Source organism: Brachycentrus maculatus, unplaced genomic scaffold, assembly GCF_059751285.1.
Source record: "Brachycentrus maculatus isolate JH-2025_06_01 unplaced genomic scaffold, ASM5975128v1 h1tg000007l, whole genome shotgun sequence".
Lineage (NCBI taxonomy): Eukaryota > Metazoa > Arthropoda > Insecta > Trichoptera > Brachycentridae > Brachycentrus > Brachycentrus maculatus.
Window position 1 is genome coordinate 1,171,738 of NW_028280762.1, and position 17,302 is coordinate 1,189,039.

Genomic DNA, 17,302 nt, shown 5'->3' on the forward strand with positions numbered 1-17,302 from the left:
TATATATATATATATACATTTAGTAATAAATGAAACCCTAAAGAGGGCAACAGGTTGTTGCCGAAACTAGTTGATTAGTAAAAATGTGAGTGGATCAGAACACAAAGTATTTTTATTTCTCGAAATAATATAAAAAAGAAATAAATTTAACTCCATTTTATATACTAAAGATGCTACGGGCTATAAGATGTACCTAAGTTTTTCAGCAATGAAAAGGAAACGACAAAATTCATCATTTTTATTATTAGGTGGAAAAATCAGACTAAAAAAATCTTAGTTTAATTAGTCATTAACCGAACTGGCAATCCCTGAAAATTGTCATCTGAACTAACTTCACCTTTCTCTTCATTGCCAATCATTACATTACATGAAGTGTTTTTGTGTACTAAAAATGCATCTGTGGTATTGTGTTGTGGACTACATTTTTTGTTATAAGATTCCCATGACCACATACAATGTTTCCAGATAGAAATAAATATCCCACGGCATCTAATATATTTTTTTAGGATTAGCGGTAATTTTAAACAAAACACTAGACATTTTTATATTAATCTTGAGTATAAGACGGACATTTTGTCCGCCTCCGTAGTGTTATGGTCAGCACGCTCGGCTACCGTTCTGGAGGTCTCAGGTTTGATTCCTAAGGGGGGTAAAATAAATATAGGTGATTTTTACACTGTAATATTTATTCAATATTACCATGGACTGGTATCTGAAGCGGAAGGCTGATCACCTTTCCTTCATGTGTAAAAACGATCAAGATAACACTGTGTTTATATGACACAGTGCCCTATGCACCATTAAGGTGCGGATAAGTGTTTTAAAATAAGACGGACATTAATTTTGGAGCAAAGCATGACAAGAAATTACATGTTTAAGACGTATTTTTTGTTTATAATGTTGAAGGTAACCAAAATGCACAAATATGTACACACCACCGCAACATGAGGTTTATAAAATGCATAAATATGTACACACCACCGCAACATGAGGTTTATAAAATGCATAAATATGTACACACCACCGCAACATGAGGTTTATAAAACATATAAATATGTGCACACTGCCGCAACAAGGTTTTTGAAATGCATCAATATATGCAAACCGCCGCAACACGAGGTTTCTGAAATGCATAAATATGTGCACACCGTTACAAATATGGTCTCTGAAACGCATAAATATGTACATATTGCCGCAACATAACGAAATGAGATATAATAATAATAATAAATAATCCTAACATCACTGAACTAGAATTGCCAGCTTAAGTTAAAACAATACAAAAATATTCAATGCTTCCCAATAAATTGGGTAACGCTTAACACCACCATATATTTTTGCCAGATCACTGTGTTCCATATTTATTATTTTTAACAATATTTTCTTCTAGCAAGTGCACTTAAAATCCTAATACGTAGTTAAATAAACACAGGTGACGAAATCCAGTTTTTAGCTGTCGTGACAGTCGTTCTAAATTCGCGCCGAAGCGAATGTGAAAACTGCTTTACCGACAGAGCTTAGCGCATCGCCAACAGGTGGTAGCGTAGTGAGAAACGTGAATAATAGATGGCTTACCGTGCCTAGAAATATGAAAACACGGCCTCGTACTGCAGCTGTTCGCTGTCGTACGGAATGGTAAGAGAAAAGGAGTGGTGAGGTTGTTTCGCACGCTTTTTTATTCACATTTAACACTTCTGGGTGATAAATCAACCGGCAAATCAGAGAACTTGAATCAGTTTTTAAATTTCCGAATTCGTGCACTAAGTGTTAGTTCATATTTGTCACAATATTCAATATCTAGCTATGACCGCGATCCGTTCCAGTTATGACGTTTTGTGTATTGACAGTTTTCGATGTGTTTTAATCTGACATTTCGTTTGTTTATCATGTGACAGTTTGTTGAAGTGTTCTCGTCCGACTGTTGGTTAATTAATAGTAAGTTAAATCATTTATTTTCCCGTATTTCTAACCTAACTTCGGATAATGTTCGACTCCATGCGCGGTCTAATTTGTATTGTATCGGCTATCGGGGATTCTGACCTACAAGTTATCAGAACCCTTTCTATTTTATCTAACGTCGGAATTTCTTGAGAACGTAATATGACATTATCAAACAAGTGAATATCCATTTTTTAAACTTAGGCGTGTTTATTTTTAAAGTTTTTACAACAAATAGTTTTAAAATGATATTTTCAAATTACATACAAAAGTGATAATGTTAATTTTACCATTCCGGTTGTTTTGTTATAAAACTTTTTATTTTTATCAAACCGGTATCATTCATTGAAGCGTTAACGTTTTAAAGAATTACGCCGCGAATGCATGTTAATTACTAAATTAAAAATCAACAATATGCAAACAGAATTTTAATTTAAATTTAACCGAATTTTTTTATGTTCATATTTTGAAGGACGCAATGAATGCTATAAGGGGATATTTATTTTATAGTAGTTTAATAAAAATCTACCTAATATTTATATTAAAGTTTGTTTAATACTTCTATCGAGTATGTCTAATATTTACTTATTTATTGATTTGGCGTTTAATTTGTAGAACTCCATTTTAATTTATGTATTAATTGTTAAATGAAACGCAGATTTTTTGAGTCTACTAAGTTGTATTTTATTGTTAAAAAACACATAAAAATTAATATTGTGACAATTCGGCTGTCCAAACTCAAATCACAGTAAGGGACATTTTTATTGTAGTACGTTTTTTTTTGCATTTTTGTACTATGTAGATTCTACTTAGTCCAAAAATGCGAAAAAAATGTGCTTCGAAAAAAATGTCCCTTACTGTGTTTTAAGTTTGGACGGCCGAATTGTCACAATATGAATTTTAATGTGTTTTTTAACAATAAAATACAACTTAGTAGACTCAAAAAATCTGTGTTTGATTTAACAATTAATAAATAATCCAATATTTACATTGAAATCCATTACAAATCTAGATAATATTTTTTATCCAAGTTTCTTTTAATGTTTCTATAGCAATTTGCCTAAGAATTGCGCATTTCTTTAGGAATGAGGGTACCTAATGTTCCCATCGAAATCTCTCTAAAAAATCCCTTTATTATACTGAATGCCGAAGGTCCCTTACATACTTGCCCGCCCTATAATGAAAAAAGGGTGTCTACCCTATTATAACGCAGGTAAAAAAACACAAATACCTCTGGAACTGACCCTATTCAAAATCTGGTCAATTCATACTGATTTTTATGTCCTTTTTATCAAAAGAGATTTTTTTGGATGGGAATTGCATTTTTCATAAGTATGTAGCTTACTTATTATGTACAAGGATTATCGATCATTAAGTGGATTTTAGTTTCTTCTAACTAAATAAATATGTTTTTATTTGAATGTGTGTTGGGAACAGGAGGGATAATCCCTTTTTATCAAAAGAGAATGAAGAAGACAGAAAAACCTGTATTAACGTTGAATAAGAGTATATAAACTCACAAACTATCACGTCGCTTCCTCGCAAGGATAGGCAGAGAGCGTAGAACGCCACACCAGTCTATCTTTGCAAACATTCCTCACCTCTTCTACATTTATGTATGTCCTCGTTAATGTCCGCCGATTAGTCCGACTCCTGACCTTGATATCTCAACATTGATGAATAATTAGTATGTCTGGGTGTTTACAGGGTTTACGACGTCGCATAGGCTGGCTTAAGCGATCGCTTTATGCACTTGTGTAGCGTTCACCATTCTACCCATTATTGCGTTAATCCTTGAAGCTTGTATTTATGCAATGGACTTAGATCCTTCCGCATACGGTTTTTAAGATTATAAAGTTATCCCTTAAGCCAGCCAAATGCCAGGTCGTAAGCCCTGGGATGCTCAAACTTCCATCTTCTTTCACAAAAAAGGAAGAACGAAATTTGTTGCATATTCTATATTTATCGTTCATTAAAATTGGTCAACGATGAATATGGGAATTTTCGATATGTTCTACTCGACATTGTCAGCACTGAGATCGCGCACATAGTCGATATTCATATCGTGATGTGTCCCTATTTTCACATAATTTGTCTTGGACTTGAGCTTTGATCTTCCTCTTTTCCCCTTTTCCTCCCTCCCGTCCCTCTTCCAGGTATTTATATTAAATTACATATCGCTCACTCCCTTCAACAACGTCATACTTATATAAGAAAAACTTGATTTTTCAGGAGATCGTTTTTTAAGTCAAAAAATATGATACAATGTATTAAAAATAAATATCAAGCCACTTATTGAACTATTTACTGTGCAACAGATCTATTTAGGTAAAATCTGAATGTTTTTTCTCCATTTGAAAAATATTTAGAATATTCAAAAAAATATTTGAACAATACCTTTTCTTCAAAATGCAAAAACAACACTTTCACCCCTGTAGCGGGTAAATATTAAGTTAAAAATGTGCCGCTTTTGCTAGGATATAGTATATTTTCTGGGCATTCCGATAACATGCAAAACTGAAAATGGTCGTTTTTTGATATATCGCTCACTCCTTTCAAGAACGTCATAAATCAAAAAACTTGATTTTTCAGGAGAACGTTTTTAAAGATTTAAAATATAACACAATGTATTAAAAATAAATATCAAGCCCTTATTGAACTTTTTACTGTGCAACACATCTTTTTAGGTAAAACCTGAAGGTTTTTTCTCCATTACAAATTTATTTTGTTTATTTAAAAAAATAATAAAACAATACATTTTTATTCAAAATGCAAAAACAGTTTCTGCCCTGTAGCGGGTAAATATTGAGTTAAAAATATGCCGCTTTGGCTGGGATATAGTACATTTTCTGGGCATTTCGATAACATGCAAAACTGAAAATGGTCGTTTTTTATATATGGCGTTGTTGAATCCTTTCAATAGTGAGTGATATGTGAAATTTTGTAAATGGAATGCTACAAATACCTGTTTTTTGTTACTCATGTAATGTAAATGTATTAAAGTAACTGTTGTAAAGTTTCTAAATAAAATAAAACAAAAAAGTTAATTTGAGACACCTTCAAAAATTGACCTCTCATCCGTAGGGTGAATAATCCAGTGTACGATATAGTAAATAATATTAAAATTCAAAACATTTTTAGCCTTGATGCCAGGATTTATCTAATCCTAAATCTTCTATGTTGTTCTGAAATTTAATGAACTTACGGACGCAACGATTGTACTCCGTTTTTAGAATGGCAAGACCCAAATCAATTGTGCAAACAGGTCTTAATTTGTTAGAATATGCGACAGTCAACAGCCTTGTGAAGTTACGAGCTACTTGCAAGTGACGCCTGTTCGCTAATATCGCAACGCCAAAGGCAGTGATTCCTAAAGTAGCCGATATCGCCCCCTCCAAGGTGCTTGGGGGACGATCGAGTGTTTTGGGGGACGATTTTATATTTCTAATTTAAGTTTTACTTGGTAAATACCCCTATTTCTGAATTATTTTGAATTAGTGGTATTTACCATGTGAAATTAAAAATTGATAGATTTTACCACAAAATGACTTCCGAATCAATTGATGAAACGGTTTTATACAATTTATTTAATTGATAAATAGGTCAATATTATTAAAGGTATCTCAATTTGATATGAAACGTCTATCAACGATAAAGTTGAAGCCTGAGTAGGGTCATGATAAGCGGTGTTGCATAAGCCGTAGCTAGATTTCAGAGTCACTTGGACGTTAGGTAATTTAAAAAAAGGTAAGACTGGATATATCGCCGTTTTTGGCCGTCTACTCATTTGAAAAATATAATCCTAGGGGCGATGGACTCAAAAAGTTAGTGAACCTCAGTGCCAACATATTCCTGGCGAAATATTTTTTTTTGTTTTTGTTGTTGTATAGCGTTAAAAACAATTAAACGCAGGTCAAAAAAAAGTATTATACGGAAATAGATATACACGATAATGAACGACAAAACAAAGAAGATTGACCACTTTTTGTTAGTATTTTTTTTGCCAATTATATTTAGGTAATTACTTTAGAAGTGAGGCGTCTGTAGAGTAATCTGATATATCAATAAAACTCGTTTAATTATACATTTAATTAGTTTCACACATCGGAATGTTACAATCAAATTAGCCTGCTTATATTCTTGGCAATTATAACCAACATGTGGAAATTGACGTCATAGATATTTCAGTAGACTTGAAAAAAAGACTATTCACAAATCCTGTGAAAATTAAATCAAGTTCAATTTTAAGTCCATATAAAAAGGAGGCTATGTCGATTTTCACTCTTATCCTCATTAAATTAAAACTGTAGTTTTTCTAGTAAATTACTGTCGCTCTATATGCCATGTGTTTAAAATCAATCTAAACGCAGACCAGTATCGTTAAGCATCACGAAATTTCCAACCACAATCAGTAGAAATTTGGAATATGTTTATATTTATAATTTATATTTGAAGCACTAACTTTGTGATTTACCATTTTATAATTAAAATATAACTTTGTTTTAAAATCAGTATAAATATTTCATTATAACTTAATTATAATGTCTATCGGTTTTGAAGCTAACCGCTTCTTCATCGTTCACATGTATTAATCAGTCTTGTAAAGAAGCGGTAAGCGTTATTTTAATTACGTTTATATTTCTTGCTCGTTTTCAAAAAACGTCGCATTGACAGTTGGTTTCGTTATTGTCGCAAAAAAAAATTTTTTTGAAAATGTCAAACAGATACGATTTGCTTGAAATTGTGATTTTTTTCGTATGGTTTTTAGCTATCACATCACATCCATACAAATTATAAAAATATTCGGTTAAAATAATGGTCAAATTTTAAAAGTACTATTTTTCAAATATAAATACATATAATTGTGAAGAAAATATGTCACAATGATAGATCAAGGCGAGTTACAAAACAGATTTGAATTTTTTTTTAAATTTTATATAATCGTTTATAAATTTTATACAACAGACTTACAAAGACGCTTCAAAGTATACGATTTTTTCCAGACTATTCGTATATTTATTTTGTGTCGAATTTACAAAAGCAAAACGATATAAACCCAACTGACTTTTACGATGTTTTGACGTAAATGGTCGATATAATAAACGTTTGTATCACTACTCGGAATGCTGATATAAATTCCTCCTTTTTCTTTGATCATTATTTGAAAAAAATATGTGTTTACGTTTCGCCAACAAATTTGTGGACAATTTCATTATTATTGTTTTTAATTTATTTCAAAATTGTGAGTGAAAATATCGTAGTCATACAGGAGAAAGTGACCAAGTGCATTTGTTTACAAAAACGTGATCATTGACTATTTGATATCTTACTAGCTTAATATTGCCCTGAAAACATCCCGAAGAATTTTAAACTTGGAAGTATAATACATTGACTTGGTAAAAATGACTAACTGCATTGATGTTTATTTTGTTGCCAAAAAAAGTGACTTAAATGGCCCTCCTGAACATTTTACCTTTTGTTAGTTGGTCACTTTCTCCTGTACGACTACGATATCACCATTCGGTTTTACCATCAATTGTTTTACAGTATACCGATATAAATTTGTCCATTTTTAGACCAGTATTTGAAAAAGACATTTATTTGAGTTACGTCAGTAAATTTATAATAACATTTTGAGTGTGTCCAAATACTTGTTCACAAATCTGGATTTTCTCCAATTATAGGATCTACTATCTTTGATGATGTGTCAAAAAGTAATATGAAAAATAACTCCTATAATTGCAGATAATCCAGATTTGTGAACGAGAATTTGGACACACTCAAAATGTTGCAAGTAAATTAACTGGTCAAATTATGAGGTAAAATAATAAAAATGATAATAATATTTTCTGGCGTTTCTCATGTATGTGATTATAATCCAGGATTCGAACCTCACGTACTAATAACAGAGTTTCTGCTTAGTAAAAAGCTTCTTCACATCTCACCAATAGACGTCTCTAGTGAAGTTCTAGTGATTCAAGAACAAGGTTTCTAAATTGGTTCATATATATAGAACATCCAAGAATTTGAGTAGTGTGGTTGTCAATAATGGGTAGAATTGGTGAATGTGTGTAAAGTGATCACTGAAACCAGCCTATGACGGTCGTCAGCCCCGTAAATGCCCAGACTTCCATATTCTTCTTCATCTTTGATGAGATGTCAAAAAATAAAATCATTAACATTATTATTGTTGTAATTGAATTCACAACAGTGAGTGAAAATATTATCACACGATTTTGCATCAATTGTTTTACAGTATTCTAATATTAAGTCGCCCTTTTCTTCGACCAGTATTTTCTTTTTGTTATTGTTAAAATTTCATCAGTAAATTTGTCATCGTTATCATTATTACTGCTTTAATTTAATTCACAACAATGAGTGAAAATATCATCATACGATTTTGTCATCAATTGTTTTATAGTATTCTAATGTAAAGTCGTCCTTTTTCTTCGACCAGTATTTTCTTTTTGTTGTTGTTAAAGTTTCATCAGTAAATTTGTCATCGTTATCATTATAACTGCTTTAATTTAATTCACAGCAATGAGTGAAAATATCATCATACGGTTTTATCATCAATCGTTTTAATACTCAGTCATTGAGGCAATTATCACATGCATTTGCAATGGAGAGGAATTGTAATAAGATTTTAAATCACCTTATTAGTTGATTACGCATGTAATCTCTTATTTTGTAATATCGCTCACTCCTTTCAACAACCTCATATATAAAAAATCGACAATTTTCAGTTGTGCATGTTTTCGAAATGCACTGAAAATATTCTATATCCCAGCAAAAGCGGCATATTTTTAACTTGATATTTACCCGCTACAGGGCAGAAAGTATTGTTTTTGCATTTTGAAGAAAATGTTTTGTTTAATTATTTTTTAAAATAAACTAAATATTTTGTAAACGGAGAAAAAACATTCAGGTTTTACCTCAAAAGATCTGTTGCACAGTAAAAAGTTCAATAAGTGGCTTGATATTTATTTCTAATACATTTTATTATATTTTAAACTTTGAAAACGATCTTCTGAAAAATCAGTTTTTTTTTATATATGACGTTGTTGAAAGGAGTTAGCGATATGTACTCGTATATTCGTAAAACTCGATGTTACTATTTTGCTAAATTCCTTAATAAAATATTTAAATAATTGTAAATTATAAAATTGTGTATTATGAAATAAAAACAAATAAGTATATAACTTAATTTAAATTTCGAGGAACGTCAAATGGAAGCGAAGAAATGTGGCATGCCTACGCTGTTTTGGCATAATTATCGCTCTCGTTACAGCAGAGTCGCCTACAAGTCCCTTCACATAACGCACAATGACAAATTGTTTCTGATAGTGTCCTCATTCCATTCCGCTTGATGATAATCTCCGCCTAAACTATGATCCCTTCTGCCGCCGAAAAAAAAAACCTAGAATTTATTAAAAGGTCATGCGACCAGGTTCGTCGAGGCGAAATGTCGCATACCCGGCATAGGGCGCTTGTACACTACACGGAATTTTACTGTTCGGCGATCCGGCTTTTAAAAGCGACTACGACAGTTTAGGGTGATGGAGATCCGAAGAAAGACGGACAAAAGCACAAGCCAATCATCCGTTTTATCATGCTTACCGGACTGCCGGACAGTAAAATTCTGTGTAGTGCACAAGCGCCCATAGAGCGCTTGTGCACTACTGTGCAATATGAAAAAAACGTATGATTGGCTTGTGCTTTTCTCCGTCTTTCTTCAGATCGGTGCGTGATCACGGTGTGCGTGAACTCGATCACGCTAAACTGTCGTTGTCGCTTTTATTTGAAAAAATCGGTCCGCGGGATAGTAAAATTCCGTATAGTGCACAAGCGCTCATAGCCCACCTCGCCAGCATAAAAACAGTCCTAGGGTCAAACTTGGCAATGTCCCCGGACCTTTTAATCGGCGGTTTCTCGCGAGATACGATCTCATCCGCGATCTTGGCGGTTCGAGTGCGATTTTGCAATTCGTGCCGTAGCGCCGGGGCCAAATGGTCCAATAATTTTGGTTAGATTACAGCATTCAGATGTCCTGTCTCCTACTCCTGAAGTATACGGCTAATGTCGGAAATTGCTATTCAGCCAGCGCCGTTACAATAACCCTGACTGTGGATTTACATGACGACAATAGTAAATTTTACATTTGGTTTTTTTCTTCATTCTAAAGCAGGTAAGTACTTATCAGGGGCGTGCAGTAACTCTTTCGAGAAAACATACAAAATACAAAAAAAAACATTTCAGAGGTGTAAATGGCACGAAATAGTGTACAAATCAAAACTCAACATTGATGATGAGACTCTCTGAATATTTTATAATAAATCAAGTGACCATAAACATTTTTTAATCATTTATAGAGTTCATAAGCTATTTTGGACTTGAAAAGTGTTTTTAGAGTCGTTTTTGCGACGTGGATGCGTTTTTAAAAAACCGCGATGTACAGAATCCAGAACGTGTATGGCAAAACCCGCCTAGTACTGGAATCTAACAAAGCATTTTCTTTCATCTAATACGTTCTCTTTAGCGAGAAGAAGTCATTATTTTGTTGTAAATTGCAAATTAGCGAACTGGCATTTTTGTACATATTTTAAAACATTGTCTTATATTTCAAAGCAAAGAAAACTGGATCTAGTCAGCGTGTACAGGGTACCCCGCACACTTTCAATCTCTTTCAGTGATGGTATATTGAAGCTGCGAAGTACCTCTATAATATTCTTCACAACTCCAAAGCACCTGTGATCTCTGATGAAATTTTCGTTCATATTTCTGAACATGATCTATCTTTTGCCTCTGTTCGTGCGCGTAATGTACTAGGAACGGGAACGGGAACAATTACGGGATTTTAGTATGAACACTGGATGTGACACGGTTTGTTCACAATGACTCTTGCCTCACTTCTAGGCTGGAACGGCGTCCTTCCGCATTCGTACATTCAGGAAATTTTATTTTTATAATTTCAGTATAAAAATAAAATTTCCTGAATGTTTTTCGGAGATACTTTGTGGCACATTTTATAAACTTTATAAAATAAAACAATTTTGTTTTAATCTCTTTTTTTTGGTACACTTTTTCCAACTGGCAATCTATTACAAACTATTAACAACCTAACCTAACTATGAGTATTTTAATGTTTTAGAATTAGTACATAAACCCTGATGGTGACAAGGTTCTTGTCGAAACCGGTTGGAAAAATTGTACCAATAAAAAGTGGTTAAAACAAAGTTTTATTTTATTTTATAAAGTTTAAAAATAAAAAAAATTGTAAGACTACTTTTGAGTTTATTAATTAATGTAAACGCAACAAGTTTCGAGAACTATGTACGTTCTCATTATTAGGTGAACTCATTAATAGAAAATGCACGTAGAAAATCAAAAAATAAATAAATGAGTAATAAAAACTGTGATAAATTATAAAAAAACAAACATTAATTGATTATAATTAATATTTGAAGCACTAACATTGTGATTTTCCATTTCATAATTTAAATGTAACTTTGTTTCAAAATCACTATAAATATTTTAGTATATCTTAATTATAATGTATTAATCAGACTTGAAAAAGAAGCGGTTAGCTTCGAAACCGGTAGGCATTATAATTAAGTTATAATAAAATATTTATAGTGATTTAAAAAAAAATGTTACATCTTAATTATAAAACATTAATTGATTGTTAAAAATTAAAGATTATTTATAAAGCTTTTCGACAAAATCCTGTAAAATTGACATTGAGTTATTTTTCCTGGTTCCATCCCACCTTATCATTTTTGTAGACTATTGGGGTCAGCTCTCCTCGTTCTCAGGTTGTAAGAACTTCTATCTTGGACAACGTCACCTAGGCCATGTCCTCGAATTATGTTTTCTTTTTGCAGCATCCAAGAGTTCTTTGGCCTTTCTCTAGATCTAGTAACTTTAAAATTGCGACAATTTTTTTAATTCATCACATTTGATCGCGTTGACCAAAATCGTACGTGATCAACATTTTATGTAGTTTTAAGTATGTGAATACTCCAATAGTATCGACGTGTAGTATTGTTTGCATGCTATTGTAATGATTATCCTAACGAAGAGACGAGTGCGTCTCGAAATCAGTATACAAAAAATCTCAGTGAGTGGTTAAATACTAATATTACTAAAAATTTTGTAAAAGGATATGAAATTTTAATTGAATTCATTATTTTTTATTTTTTTTTAATATTAAACAACTTTGTTTTAACCAGTTTTTTATTATAAGTACACTTTAACCTACCGGTTTCGACAAGAACCTTGTCATCATCAGGGTTTATTAAATTCTAAAACATTAAAAATATTAAAATACTCATAAATAATTACATTCCCTTACCAAAAATAATAAGGGATTGTAATTAATTATGAGTATTTTAATGTTTTTTTTTAAATGTTTTTAATGTTTTAGAATTTAATAAACCCCGATGATGACAAGGCTCTTGACGAAACCGGTAGGTTAAAGTGTACTAATAATAAAAAAGTGGTTAAAACAAAGTTGTTCAATTTTATAAAGTTTATAAAATGTGCCACAAAGTATCAGCGAAAAACATTCAAGAAATGAATTCATTATTATTCTATGCGTATGACAAAAAATGCATAAAAACGAGTAATTTGCTTTGACTAATGAAAAATATGACGTAAAGCTGAAAACGATTGTCGCACAGAGCTGCGTAGGTCTTCAAAAAAAATACTGATAGCATTTCTCACAATGCTGAGAAATTTTCTATGACGTCTTTAAAACGCAAGCATTTATTTTACAGCAAATGTTTAGCGAAATTCTGCGTACGTTTTGATTTGTCGAGAAAACAACCGTTACATTTTTATGACTTTCGTATTATATTATTGTTTTGTGTTTATTGTTATTTGATATTGCGTATACTGAAATATTTATTTTGACAAAGGATTGAATTAGTTTACACTTACACGATCACGGCATGCGGTGTGTTAAAAACAAATATCTTTTGATACCAAAGGATCGTGTGTGTATTATTTATTAAGTACACATTGAAATATACGCTCGTAAAACAAATAATAAAAGGCAGTTTTTATTGATGTCTGGAATTAAGGAGGTCTGGGCATTTATATGGTTTACAACTCGTCATCGGCTGGTTTACGTAATCACTTTATAACATCCATTATTATTTAATAAATACGTTACTCAAACTTTTTTTAACTTTTATGTTGTACTGTTTAGTCCGCCTCCGTAGTGTAATGGTCAGCACGCTCGGCTACCGTTCTAGAGGTCCCGGGTTCGATTCCCAGGGGGGGTAAAATAAATATAAGTGATTTTTTCACTGTAATATTTATTCAATACTACCCTGGACTGGTAACTGAAGCGGAGGGCTGATCACTTTCCTTCATATGTAAACGATCAAGATAACACTGCGTTTATATGACGCAGTGCCCTATGCACCATTGGGGTGCGGATAAGGGTTTTATTATATACAAATATTATTATGTACTGTACAAAAATCGACAAAAAACATTTTATATAATAAAAGAACAACTAAGTATATCTTGACATTATAGTTTTAAAAATGTTATGTATCTTTTTTTTTATAAGATTTGTGTTTTGTATTGGCATTTCTTGGTGGAACTGTATTTTATATAATAAAATGACAGCTAGTTATTTAGTTTTTTCCACTTATATTTTATATGAGCAGTGATCAAGTTTCGTCGTTACCGACATCATTAGGCAGGTACTATAAACGTGGATAAAGCTATATAGTTGTTTTTATTATATAAAATGCAGTTTCACCAAGAAATGTCAGTAAAAAAATAAATCCAATAAACACAATTTTGTTTTCAACCACATTTTATTTGGGACTATTTTTCAATCGGGTTTGACAAATATCTTGTATTCTTTAGGGATGGATGGATATTCTATTCATCCCTAGAGATTGCAAGTTTTAAAAAGTAATAATAGGTAAAACCGTTATTATCTTGTGAGATTATTTTACAAACTGCCAACAACCCTATGTTAGTTTAATCCAGCATTCATGTACAAAGATTCGAACGCACTCAAAATATAATTAGGGATAAAATTGTTTTCTTCCATAGATTCGGGATTCACTTTGTGGTCAATATCTATCCATTTTTAATTTAAGTTAATTTGGTAAATATCACTATTTTTTATTTTTATTGTGACACGTGTTTCGGTGCGATCAGCATCATTTTCAAACAATATATGTACGGTAAAATTATTTAATAGAGATAATATTTTTTTAATAAAATAAAATACATTATGAATTAACTTCTGGAAATAAAGTAAGCTCTCCCTTTTCGTTTGAATTCGATAATAATTTTTATCATAATCATCAAAAAAATATTAAATTTATAAACGCGACGTTCGTTTGTGACCTGTCATGACCAGGATGAAACATATATAGCCCCTAAGGCGTTTTTTTTTTTATTTGTATTTGTGTGTATTTGTTTATGCATATGTGTGTTGATTAACGATGGTCCTTCGAGCCGGATAAAACATATTATTCTCATAAGTACATATAAGGCGCGTTCTTTCGCTTTGCAATACGTACGTTATATTCTACACATACTGTGTTATATTCCAATGGCTAGCTGTTTTGTCGAGATTATGCGTCCGCGCGAGAGCCGTCGAGAAAAAATGGCCTCCCGACATTCCTGTTGCGGGGTTCCATATTACATATTGCCGAAAACCGGCGGGAAATCCAAGCAAACGCTTTTCAAATAAAAGAAAAACACATAATAAATCAACTCTGATGGAGAGCATGTCATGGCGGGGGGGAGTCCTAAACCTGTGTGGGTAGGCACCTTTAAACCCTTTCTCATCCGAATTAATTTCTATGGATATAAAAAAAATATTTGACATTTGAAAGTGTGCACTGATGATATTTGAAAATTAAAAAAATATATATTATGTATATTTTGTTTTATTTATTGTTTCTGCATTAACTTTGTGGTAAGACATGCTACAATGATTAAAGAAAACACTTGTTTTTACCACTTGAGTTTTATTAAAGACTACATGTTTCAGAAGTTAAACTTCCATCATTCAGTTACTATACAGACCTGAATGATGGAAGTTTAACTTCTGAAACATGTAGTCTTTAATAAAACTCAAGTGGTAAAAAACAAGTGTTTTCTTTAATCATTATATATATTTTGATGATATTAATAAATAAAAATAAAAATATTTACTTAGTAAAAATCTTCTTTTCATCTCACCAATGTCTTTAGTGCAGTTCTAGTGATTCAAGAACGATGTTTCAAAATTGGTTCATATACATATATTGAACTTCCAAGAATTTGAGTAGTGTGGTTGTCAATAATGGGTAGAATTGGTGAATGCTACACGAATGTAAAATGACACGTGTGTAAAACTGCCTATGACCGTCGTCATCCCCGTAAATGCTCAGACTTCCATATTCTTCTTCATCTTTGATGAGATGTCAAAAAATAACATAATATGAAAGTATGCATATTTATCTATAAATGCGTATCAAAAATAAAATTCAGTCATTATATCACCATGTTATTTTGTAGAATCGGCCACCTCAAATGACGAAATTTCGGATATTTCAAACAAGGCTTTTAGTTTACGGTATGAAGTAAGTTGCAGTAGGTCCAACTTAATAATAAAAAAAAGTGTTGACAGAGTAGATTCACTAGATCAGTTCTAAAAAATCCGTATGTAAATAGTGTCCACCTCCGTAGTGTAATGGTCAGCACGCTCGGTTACCGTTCAGGAGGTCCCGGGTTCGATTCCCAGGGGGGGGTCAAATAAATATAATTGATTTTTTCACTCCAATATTTATTTAATATTATCCTGGACTGGCACCTGAAGCGAGGGCTGATCACCTTTCCTTCATGTGTTTACGATCAAGATAACACTACGTTTATATGATGTAGTGCCCTATGCACCATGGGGTGCGGATAAAGATTTGAATGAAAATGAATGAATTAGTGTCAGTACTTACTTTGCGAATAATTTATAAAGTTTTCAGTATTATTAATATTTAAAGCATTTACTTTGTGGTTAGTCATTTTTACTTATTTATTTTATTAGTAAATAACCACTTACCGAGATTTTTCACCCGCTGTAGTGATGATACAGCGGGTGAAAAAATGATGCTATGGTAGTGAAGGGTAGTATTGATTGCATGCTGTGGTAGTTATTGTCCTGACGAAGAGACGGGTACGTCTCGAAACCGGTAGACACGAAAATCTCGGTAAGTGGTTATATACTAATATTACTTACATTTTTGTAAGAAAATAAATAAGTTTTAAAAGTTCTCGTTCTTCCCGTAGTTTCAAAACAATACTGGCTGAGAAAGAGTTAACTTTACGCACACGCCCGGCCTAGTTTCCCCCTAAAGACCTGTTTGCCAGTGTTAAATCACAAATCAGCACATAGATTTTAGAAAAAGAGACGTTTCCTCTCTTCCTTCTTGATTCTGTTTCTTGGTTTCTGTCCGCTCCTTTTGGCTCGGCGTGCGGGGATGTACCGTACTTGAGATAGTGCTGTCAACCCTCTCTCACCTACAACACGTTTTGGCACAAAAGCCCCAAAACGTGCTACGTGGCTAAGACTTAGACCTGCAGGATGCTGAGCGGCTTTGTGAAGACTTTGAATGTAAAAATATCAATTGTTGGTAAGGGCGTGTTTACTTCTGTCCATTATGTACGTATGTAATAAATAAATATATATATATATATATATATATATATATATATATATATATATATATATATATATATATATATATATATATATATATATATATATATATATATATATATATATATATATATATATGTGCTCGCAGTGGTAGGCGGAAGACGGCCATTGAGAATTCGTTTCCAATTACCAGAACCCACGCGTCGCCTTTCTTCGTTTCTGACTAAAGTAATACATTTTTTATTTACTTTTTTCTTGCGTAATTGAACGAAACAGTACTACATATTTCGTTTAATTGCGTAATTCTGATTCAACCTTTGTCATTTATTTGTTAGGTGTCTTAATGAAGATACTTTGTGTCGTGTTTATTAATTTTTACCATATCATACACAAATTGCATTTTTTTTTACAATTATGTGCCCTCACTGAGTTTTCCTGTGGCGATGGCACATTTCACAATACTTATTTATAAAAATATATGGAATAAAATGTTTATGACTACGACATGGCCTAGTGACGGGATCTCTTTCAGATCTACCAACCTAGTGATCAACATATTGTGTAGTTGTAAGTGTGAATAGTGCTACAGTAGTGACGTGTAGTGATGATTGCATGCTGTTGTAGTGATTGTCCTGACGAAGAGACGGGTACGTCTCGAAACCGCTAGATGAAAATCTCGATGAGTTAGTT

At 32.3% G+C, this 17,302-nt stretch overlaps 1 protein-coding gene across 1 annotated transcript in view; it reads left to right on the forward strand.

The window, feature by feature from the left end:
* Window positions 1-1,622: 1,622 nt before the first annotated feature.
* The window catches only part of LOC148313611 (uncharacterized protein CG43867), a 481,259-nt gene continuing 465,579 nt past the window's right edge, over window positions 1,623-17,302 (forward strand). The window contains exon 1 of the mRNA XM_088260074.1: window positions 1,623-1,935. The gene's annotated coding sequence lies outside the window, so the exon portion shown is untranslated. The remainder of the gene's footprint in view (window positions 1,936-17,302) is intronic.